Genomic DNA, 11,007 nt, shown 5'->3' with positions numbered 1-11,007 from the left:
AAATGTAGAATTGGAACAGCGGTGTAATGAAGGGTGCCCAAAAAGGTCAAGTTGAACAACACATCGGAAACAAAGGAAAAAATCATCTTTAATCTCGAGTGCTTCTTATAATGCTGCCATTGATATTCAGTATTAACCTGTATTGGGAATGAAAGTGGGAAGAACTCAGAAGGAAGAAATAAAGCGGAATGACAACAGGCTAGGAGGAAGGGATCACCATTCCTAAGGCAAACATGCAACTTCATATAACTTCTTCTACAACAGATCATTAATTGCTAATTAAACACCTATGCTTTGGAGAATACATATTCATGTTTAGATAATCCAGGAATTTGCATCACTGCACATCGTGTGTTGCTGACTGGAACATTTCAGTTTCTAATCAGGAATTGACATCATCATATTTGAGGGGGAAAAAGTATCCAAATGAAAATGTGTTTGTAGGTAACATTTTCATTACTCTAGTGACATGTAGGTTCCTGTTGTCTTGGTCACAGCTGTGAATCATCCTGCATTTGCTCAGGTGAGCATATGGAGGAAAAAAAAACCACACTGAACATTTTTACCCATCTCTCATCCGTGGTAACATGGAACATGAGATAACTTGGAAAAATCTGTATTGGCTCTGTTTCATGTGGCATTATTTTCTACACACCGGGGTGCAAAAAGTATTTCATGACATGGGAACTGTGTACTTTGCAGATAAACTGTATTTCAACTTTATTGTTGAAATTCTCTGTTCTCTTTTATTTTTTCCTTTCTTGGTGCAAATGGATATTTAAATACAATAAAAAAGACAAAAGAAAACCACAGCAGTCATAAGTATTTTATCTTCTCTCCTTTTTGACAATGCATACTTATTCAAGTTTATTTTTTGTAATGATACTATATCTTCTTCTTCTGGTCAGATTTTACAGTCTCACAGTTGCATATTATGCTGAAGACCACTGGAATACCAGGAATCAATAGTAAATACACAAAAGGAGAACATAGACTCTAATAAAAGGCAAGTAAAACTATGCCATATGCACATAAATAGCATAAAAATGGAACAGTGTCTGAGAAGAACAACCTTGTAGTTTGTGGTCAAACCCCTTCCAGAAGAAGTGATGAGATGAAATAAAAAGCTATCACAAGTTACATTTTAGACTCTTTTTAGCTGTCTGCAGAGAGAAGATGCAATCCAAGAGGCGTTGTAGCTGGCTTCCTGGAAATGGTATGCTGCCAAATTCTGATAGAAAAATTTTAAACACTATCTGATATTGGCTCTGTGCCTAACAGAATCATTCCTAGAATCCGGCAGATTCTTATAAGTATGCACGTACAGATAAAATTGTGATAAAGGGTTAATACGCTGGGTGAATACTTGTTTATGTCTCTATATTGTTACCACTGGGGTGTCAGTGAGCATCTATTTATCCATAAGCCACTAATTTACTGCCACTTTGCCCATGGTCTTGGAGAACCTCATTACTTATCAATATCTGATTGGAAGACAACAACTAGAATTTTTACAGAATCATTAGAGCACTACAGTGAGCTTCATGATGCAGTAAATCTTGGTGTTGGTATTTTTTTTTTTTTTTGAGGATACTATATAGTACAAGGTTTCTTAGTTTAATTTACTTCCATTAGGTATAATGCGTACTCTAGCTAAGATAATCACTGAAGTTCAAATTCATTCAAAGGTGACCTGCAAGAGTATTAATAGTAACCTCACAGCTTTAGAGGTATATGCTGAGTGGCACGCATTCATCACAATTTTAATATTAAATGTAATCATTTTTTCTACTAATGCTTGCAAGCATTTTTCACCCACTGTGAATTGTTGGCTCTTTGTCAGCGTGACCCATGGACTTGCTAGTGGTCACATCAAACCCGCTGTAGAGCACCAGGGCAGACTGTGGTTTGACCCATCAGGGTATTTAAAAAAACCTCATCATTACAGTGTTGCAGTGGATTGGAAATGAAGGAGAATTTGGGGGGAAAAAAAAAATAACCATTGTGTAATCAATGAATATACAGATCTTATAATTAAGAAAGAGACAGGTAAGCTAGGCTAAACAGGTAATCACACTAAAGAAGAATGGATGGAAAACTTACCCTTGTCCTGGGCTCGTTGAGAAGACACCAAGAGGAGCTATCTCCAAAAAAGATCCCTCCCCACTGGTAGTCAGCTCTCAAATGGGGTCTAGGAGAGGTGGAGCCAGGCTCCACCCCTTCCGATAGCACAGGAGAATTGCCTTCACCTGTGCTCTGAGGGCTGACTCATTGCTCACCTCAGGTGGTCAATCAGAGGTTCAGGCCGCAATTCAACAGTTCCCGTACACTCCACCCCTTCACAGTGTGAACCAATGGTTGAACTGACTAAAGGGTAAGTTTTCTCTAATACCGAGATCCGATACATCGCAGTGCACGTTAATACAATTCAAGATGAGTGACTATCAGTGAGCATTCATATCTTTTATGAGCCAGTGCTCGATGATGTTACTGGAAGCACATGGTCACAAGGTGCAGGTCCGTCCTATGCTCCATCAGTCCCATGTAGACCATCACCGGCTGTTGCACGCGATCTGACAGTAACACTGGAACGTTTCGATGGCATTTCATTCCTTCGGGTGATCCTAAAGGCTTAAAGACTCACAGGGAGTAATACAAATGTTTCAGGAATACCAGGAGGAGGAAATCTGCTCTCCAGGGCAAGATACAGGCCATATTTCTATCCTGGGTCAACACTTTGCTTGTACTGGGGCACGCCCCAGCCACCTGTACCACATTTTCTGGCCAGATGTCTGCAGCTGCATAACGATATCAGGCACCAAAGGGGGTCTCCTGATCTGCCACAGGGACATGGGGATCCCTTTAGCAATGAAGATTGGAGCATTGACCACAATATCAGTAGGCCACATATCTATTACTGAAGGGATTACTGAGCCTCCCCACGTCCAATAACCTCCCCCAAGGTGCAAGTATGCCATACCACTTACGTCCTACCTGCACCTTCCAAAGCCATTTTATTCTATGGGTACCTGGACCTGAATTCTTAGGGGCAGGGAGTAGAAGATTATTTACATTACCAACCTGGGGTCTTACCTGATTATCAGTGCCTGTAATTTAGACCCTAGCAAGGAGGTCCACGTTGTCTGTAATGTTTTCAGGGCACTGCATCTGCCATCTTGAGGTCTTTCATTCAGGTCCCACAAGGTTTCATAGAGTCTTTTTGTCCACCTCTGCAGGGACCAGGAATCTGTCTTCAGGGCAGCCTTAAGAATACCATTATAACATTCAATGAGGCCTCCCCCCGTTGGATTATATGGCAGATGGAATAGCCATTTGATGTTATTTTCTTCTGCCCAGTGCTGTATCACTGCACCAGTGAGTCCCTTGGTCGCTCTCGATGACTTGAGGCGTCCCGTAGGCAGACATCTGTTTAGTGAGTGCCTAGATGGTATATGCGTGGTTTGCTTTCGGTACTGGATAGGCCTGCAGTAGCCTGCTTGCAGCAATGACGCAAGTCAGGGCGTATCTCGCCCTCTGAGACAAAGGGGCTCAGTGTAACCGACCTGCCATAGCTGGAAAGGATTGTGTCCTCTAGCAAAATGGGCTGTGGTGTTGGGCAACGATCTCAGTCTCATCTTAGAGCAAGTGCTGTAATCTCAGCATGCCTGGGTGATATCAGGTAGCTGTATGGGCAGTCCCCATGCTTTAGCAGCTGCCCACATTGACTTTTGTCCTGCCTGACATAGCTTTTTATGTAACCAACAGGTGATGTTCTCAGACAGTGAATTCTCAATCCATCAAACTCAGGCCAGCGAGTCAGCTTCATCATTTCCTGATGACTGTAGGGGTCTGATGACCAGAAACATGGGGGACACGTACAGTCCTGTGTTTGACTGTATTCCATATGTCTAACCACATGTCGTTGCCCATACTGGTTGGGCATAAAAAGTCCATTCTTGGGCAGCCTACTGTGCAATCTGGAGTCTGAAGCCCCAGTACACAGCCCAACTATCTGTACAGATATTCAGGATGCTGTCATGAAGTTCCTTGGTTGTAACCATCCACATGGCTGACAGTTCTGCCCATTGGCTGCTCTGACCATCCCCCTCATCGAAGCAGATTGTCTCGCTGGAAGGATGGTATGCTATTGCTCTCCACTTGCTCGGGTTCCCCTTGGAGGACCCATCTGTGTACCAGACATCTTCAGGGTTATTTTCCCTCCTGAACAGGACTCTGGTGGAGTGACCAATGTTTCTTTTGGTGCATCACTAGGACACATCACTGGGCTAGGATCTTATGGAGTTCTTCTTTCAAGGGCGATGAAGACAAACTATTGCTTTGGCTGAGGTAGGCAACCCATTGTGCCACCGTTTGTGCTTGGGCCATCGCTGTATTAAGAAGATGAGTCAGATCTTTCACCACCCCTGAATCAGCAGATTGGTCTTAACTATAACTCCAGCCATTTGAGTTATCAGCTCTACTGCCTGCAATGATGAGTAGGCAGCCAATAACTGTTTTTCAATCATACTTTCTTCTGCTCCATGCCAGACCTGAGACCAAAAACCAATGGGGGTTCAAACAGAGCTCTGGTGTTGCCACAGGCCCCAACCAAAGCCATCTTGAGTGATGTGAATGTCCAACTCGGCTGGGAGGACAGAATCAAATATACCCAATGCCTGGGCTTCTTTAACTGCCAGTTTTGCCTGTTGGAAAAAGTCCTGTTCGGTTTTCCCCCAGTCCCATAGCTGCCTCTTCTTTGTGAGTCTGTACAGTGGCCTTAGCAACTGTGCTAGGTGAGGTATAAAGGAATGCTAGTAACCCAGTATACCTAGAAACTCTTGCAGCTGCTTCAGCATTGTAGGGACTGGGAAAGCCTGAACCTTATCTATACAGCACTCAGTAGTAATTTGGTCTTTCCTGACCAAACCACCTCCAGCAGTTTTACAGACAGGCCTGGACCTTGCACCTTGTGAGAATTTATAGCCCATCGTCTCTGTTGCAAACAGAGTTAATGAATCTGACACCTGTCCTACCATCTCCAGGAGATCATCAGTATAATGATATAGGTTAACATCAGTTTTTTTCCAATCAGCCAGGTCACGCACCGCTAGATTATGACAATACGTTGGCGAACACACGTACTCCTGTGGCAGGACCTGGAAGGTCCACTGCGCCCCCCCCCCCCCCCCCCCCCATGTAAACGCAAACTGATCTTGTGATTCTTTAACAACTGGAACACTGAAGAATGTATTTGCTAAATGTAGGACACAATGACAGGTTTTTACCTCCCTACGTAATGTGTTCATTAGGGAGGCAATATTGAGTACAGCCACATGAATAGGCAGCATGACTTTAATTCTCTGTAATCCACTGCCATTCTCCACATGCCCTCCGACTTCCGCACTGGCCCACATGGAAGAATTATATGGGCTGTGTGCAGGTCTTATAATGCCCACTCTGTCTAATTCCTGCACCATTCTCAGTATTTCATCTTGCCCACCTGGGAATCTATACTGTCTTACATTAGTAATCTGGCACAGTTTCGGCAGGCAATTATTGCCCGCACTGCCCAGATATGAATACACCTCTATCGAAGTCTGAGCTCTCCTACAGTTGTCTGGAGAGCCAGACCCCATAGAATATCTATGCCCAGGATGTATTCCTGGACTGGGGCAATAGACACTTTACACTCCAACCACATTTGGGTGACAGGAATAGTCTGTCCCCCAAAACCACTAATCACCATTCTCTCTCCATCAAGTTTAGTCAGATCTCTGTAGATAATTGATGTTTCTGCTCCAGCGTCCACTAACGCCGTAACTCTGAGTATTTTTTTCGGGACCAATAAATGGTTAATTTTACACAGGGCCTCTGGTCCCATCTGGAGGCCCTAGGGGGACTAACACCCCTTGTCATTGTGCTATGGCCAACTCTTTTCCCTCTGGTGGCTCAGGCATTGTGGCCTGAGATACCTGAGGAGGCTCTTTTCCTATAGGGGACTATAAAATCTTCTAAATTCCACATTGTAGTTGGTAACCTATTTGTAACTCTTACCCTAGGTCTCCTGGGGTAGTTCTGAAATCTTTGATTTTCCTTTACTTGCTTCCAAAGCTGGAGGAGGACATGATTGGGCTGACAGTCAATCTTAGCAAATTGGACCCCAGCCCATATTAGATCATTAAACAACTGTTTTCGGGAAACCCTTATGGGTCCCGATTGAGGAGCTCGAGTAGCTGGCCCCTTGGTTTTAATCACTGGCAGGACCTTGGATTCTGCTAGCATCCGAACGTTGTGCCCAGTCCGCAGGCATTCTGTTTCTCGTAGGTCGGCCACTAACTGGGCAGCCTGCTGGACTACCACTTCTGAGGCCACCAGGAGATTTAATATCAAGACTGAAGTACCTTACAGACGGGAGGGGGCTTGCTGTAGAATCAAGTCTCTCATCCCCACTGAGAACTTGACCATATCAGGGCCGTGAAATTTATCTTCATGAATTGCTTCCCTTATGTCTAGTTCACAGACACAATTTTGAAGGTCCTCCATGGAGGACCACATCAATGTATGTGGAAGTATATCAGATTTATTTGGCCATATATGAATAAACAGATGTTATAACTAAGAAAAGAGATAATTAAGAAAATTAAGAAAGAGACAGGAAAGCTAGGCTAAACAGGTAATCACACTAAAGAAGAATGGATGGAAAACTTACCCTTGTCCTGGGCTCGTTGAGAAGACACCAAGAGGAGCTATCTCCAAAAGAGGTCCTTCCCCACTGCTAGTCAGCTCTCAAATGGGGTCTAGGAGAGGTGGAGCCAGGCTCCACCCCTTCCGATAGCACAGGAGAATTGCCTTCACCTGTGCTCCCAGGGCTGACTAATTGCTCACCTCAGGTGGTCAATCAGAGCTTCAGGCTGTGATTCAGCAGTTTCTATGCAACAGTAAAACCAAACCTTTCTGAAGAATGTATTCTGTTTTTTGAAGTATAATGAATGCCTGATAAAGTGGCCTTATTGTCCATTTCTATGTAGACTTCATTTTTGCGCCGGGGTGCCAAGTTTGTCTTCAGTTTCATTCCATTGTCACTTTATTTATTCCAATAGTTTCCATTCCTTATTAAATTATTTTTCTTCTATTAAATTGGATAAACTTAATGAACTAAGGATCACACATATAAGTATTTTGAAGTTCAGTTGTCTGGACAAAATGGTCATTGCTTTTTCTGAATATTCATGTAGAGCATTCCACCTAGTTTGAATGATAAAATGGCCTTGATCGGATTTGTTTTGTATGCATTGTTCCTGCCTGTGTTTTTCATGCAAATTTAAATTGACAGTAACTTTGAATAGCTGGCAAGTGTTAACTCAAAATCTGCTCTTCTCTCTTTTCACAGGAAGACAAAATAAGAAAATATTTCTTTTCATATTGGCTCCTTAGTCTGAACTGACATTAGTAACAATTTAAATAAATATCCCTTATTACAACTAAACCTGGTTAATCCAAAAATTTTCTTTTTACAGTTTGTAGCATTCTCAGGAAAGTAATTAGATTTATCTCAATGCTAAAGTGAAAACAGTAAAGAGCTCCCAAGAAACAAGTACGGGCTATATCCGTTGGGACCAAAAGCAGAAAGCAAATTAGCTCTTTATCTTGTTTGGATTTTTGTTAATCAGGAAAAATGCACTTAATTACACTGTCGGAAAGCAGTGCATATAGAAACTGAACTGAGCCTGGGGCCAGATGTCATGCAGCCTGAGATAGCATAAGTTTGTTGTACTGCTTCTCTGTAAATAGAAGAGAACCTCCTCAACTATGGTAGCCAGAAGAATTTGTTATGTTATTTGAAAAAGAGTTTCAATAAATCCATAAGAAATCCTTATCCTTCCAAGGCTATAAAAGCTTATTTTATATTAGCAACCTGTAGCTTTTTTTTTTTTTTTTTTTTTTTTTTTTTAATCTGAAAGGTATGTGAATGAAGAACTGGGTAGTAGAATTGCATGTCTTCTTAAAATTCAGCCAACGCTGGTACTAACCAGTGAAGAAGCCATCTTCTGACTGTATGTCTAATCTGATATCTGTTTATTGAGGATGAAAGGAGAATAGCCTCATTGCTTGCCAACAGGAAAAGGCAGGATCTAACTAGGTTCATATACATGCACAACATTGCTAACAACTATCTTGCTGTACAGTAGGGCTTTTTGATGCAGCTTTCAACTCCACAGTTCTGACATTTCACATTTCCATGTCTAAATCTAGTCATTCTTCCTTCAAAGCATTTTTGCTAAGGACAGCCACTGAAGTGAGGGAGAATAGTTCTAAGGGCAGAACTGGGTTTCCAGATTTTTCCACTAATTTGCATCTCAGGGCTTCACTCCCATCTGAATGCCAAGATATATAATGAATAGTAATTTAAAAAGTAGCCTTTCTGGTATAAGGGCACTGTAAATATCTTCTTGTTAAATATACCTACCTGTTGCTTATGGTTCATTTTCTGAAACTTGGTTGTGCTTAAGGTCTCTTGTGCCCTCTTCACTCTCTTTCAACTGTTATTGCAACTGGCCAGTGAATGCTACACATTCAAATCAAGAAATAAACATGACGTGTGACTGAATGAGAATGAAGCAAATGATTTCCCGTAGGAAACTACATTTAGAAAATTTGAATTAACACTAAATGTAAAGCAGGACTTGGTCAGAACTTCCATGTAATATGCAGATGGGCTACTAGGCAGAAATTCAGATTAGAACTTGGCAGCTTGAATTAACATATGAAGATTTTACTAGCATTTTTGAGCCCATCACTTTTAATAGATCAAATGCCATGGAAATGCCTGCTTCAAGCAAGAACAAACACTACAATTTTCTTATTTTTATAGATATCCTATGAGCTGCATTCATGATACCCCTTATGGCAATATTCTCTTAGCTGGTCTTCAAAGCAATGTTAGGCAGAGTCTGTGTTGTTTAGCAGTCTTTTACAGCTCGCTGGAAGACTCGTCATCAAGTCACCAGACCTAAGGACATGCTCAGGATAAGAATTTCTATTTGTGGTAGTATTCTTTTTTTATGTTGCGACACTTCATATAGCATTGCTGAGTACCCAATGCCAGCAATGGGACACAAGCTATGACCCTGATCAGTTTGTGGGGAGTGGAATTAAAATTCAACAGCAAATTGTAGAGTTTCTTCTCCCTGACATTACAGAGCTTATAATTTCTGACCCTGGATTGCAGATTGACTGATTTCACACATAGATTGTTGTTTTGATTGTTTTCCATTGATAATAAACATCAGAAAGCAAAGGAAAGTATCTCATCCAAGTGTGTGCATATCATCTACTCTGATGGTTGTGGATTTTGCTTTTTTTTGTTTGTTTGTTTGTTTTTGTTTTGGTTTTTGTTTTTTTTTTTTTTGGAGGATGCAACTGAATCTTTACAAGGAACGTAAACTTAACTTTTTTCTTCATATTGGAACTGTAAAAATTGGCCACCTACCCCAACTTTAGACCGGCATCAGAGCCCTATGACACAACGTCCCAGTATAAAGCAGGGCCCATATCAGATGTCGTGCAGCCTGGGCAGGACATGAAGGCTGTGGTACTGAAAGACCCTCCATGAGAGGCAGTGCATCCCAGTTTTCTGGCTTTCTGAAACTCAGCATGTGCTGGGAAACTTCTGTCTGACAGAGATGTAAATATGGTACCAGCCAACAGATCAGGTGAAACCTGAATTCTTAGTGACGATGTCTCCTGGCTCCTACTGAGTTTCTACTATCACAGTTTATCTGTAATTTAGGAAAGAAACATATAATCTTGCCAATTGGCCTTTAAAAGTTGTGAGCAACTTGTTTACACCATTTCATGAAATAGATAATATTTCAAGGTTACTTGTAACTAGCTTTTGTTCTGAAGCAACACAACATCGCTTCTTATTAACTCTGCAGGTTCATCATAATCAAAATCTTAAAGTCCATAGCATCTACATTAAAGAGAAATGTAACTTCAATCATGATGTAGTAACAGGTAGCTAACATTGTTTAGTCATTTCAGTCTGAAAATTCGTTGAAAATAATGTGAAATTTACCCCCACTTTGACTGACAGAATTACAACTTTCTCAATTATGTGGTCAGTAGAACTGTAGTGATATTAATAAAGTTCTAAATGCTTGTCTTTCCGTGAGTGGAAAGGCTCCCAAGTCAGATCCTTTACTAGGAAAGGCCTATAATTACAGCAAGTAATGAAAATATTTTACATTTACTGAGCATAATAAAATGTAGTCCACGATGAAAGAATGTTACGTAACGGAGTCAGAAATGAAAGCTGCTGAGAAAGTATTTAGCTTATGCAAACTTGCATAAGCAAGAGCCTTACTCCTGTAAGGCTAATGGTTGATGGTCAAGGCATTCAAGGCATGATGCTGAACACAAGACTGATTCTTCTTTTCCCTTACTGTATTTGCCTATTTTTTTAGTTTTGCTTTAGATTAAGTAAATTTTCATGCAGAATAAAACAGACTAAAAGCAACTGAATTGTCATGTCAGTTTTGAGGAATTTCGAGGAAGGCAAGCCAAGATTCCCATGGATTCTGGACTGCCTGCTCTGGAACTGGTAAGCACTCAGCTTCTTGCCTTGATTTCATTTTGAAAATTTTGAAATATTTTGGTTCTCAAAACTAACTTCCCTGCTTCTTGGAATCATAGAATGGCCTGGGTTGAAAGGAACACAATGATCATCTAGTTTCCACCCATCTGCTACATGCAGGCTCACCAACCACCAGACCAGGTTGCCCAGAGCCACATCCAGCCTGGCCTTGAATGCCTCCAGGGATGGGGATGGGGCATCCACAACCTCCTTGGGTAACCTGTTCCAGTGCGTCACCACCATCTGTGTGAAAAACCTCCTCCTCCTATCTTCCCATTTTTGGAAGACTGAAAATGTCTGATTTCTGTTCTTAAGCAAAACTTTCCTTTGCTGAGAATAGAATCTCGCAAAAAAATGCAGCGCTGATTTTC

The sequence above is a fragment of the Tetrao urogallus genome (genome assembly GCF_951394365.1).
Source record: "Tetrao urogallus genome assembly, chromosome: 8".
In the NCBI taxonomy this organism is placed as follows: domain Eukaryota; kingdom Metazoa; phylum Chordata; class Aves; order Galliformes; family Phasianidae; genus Tetrao; species Tetrao urogallus.
Note: the sequence above shows the minus strand (reverse complement) of the source record.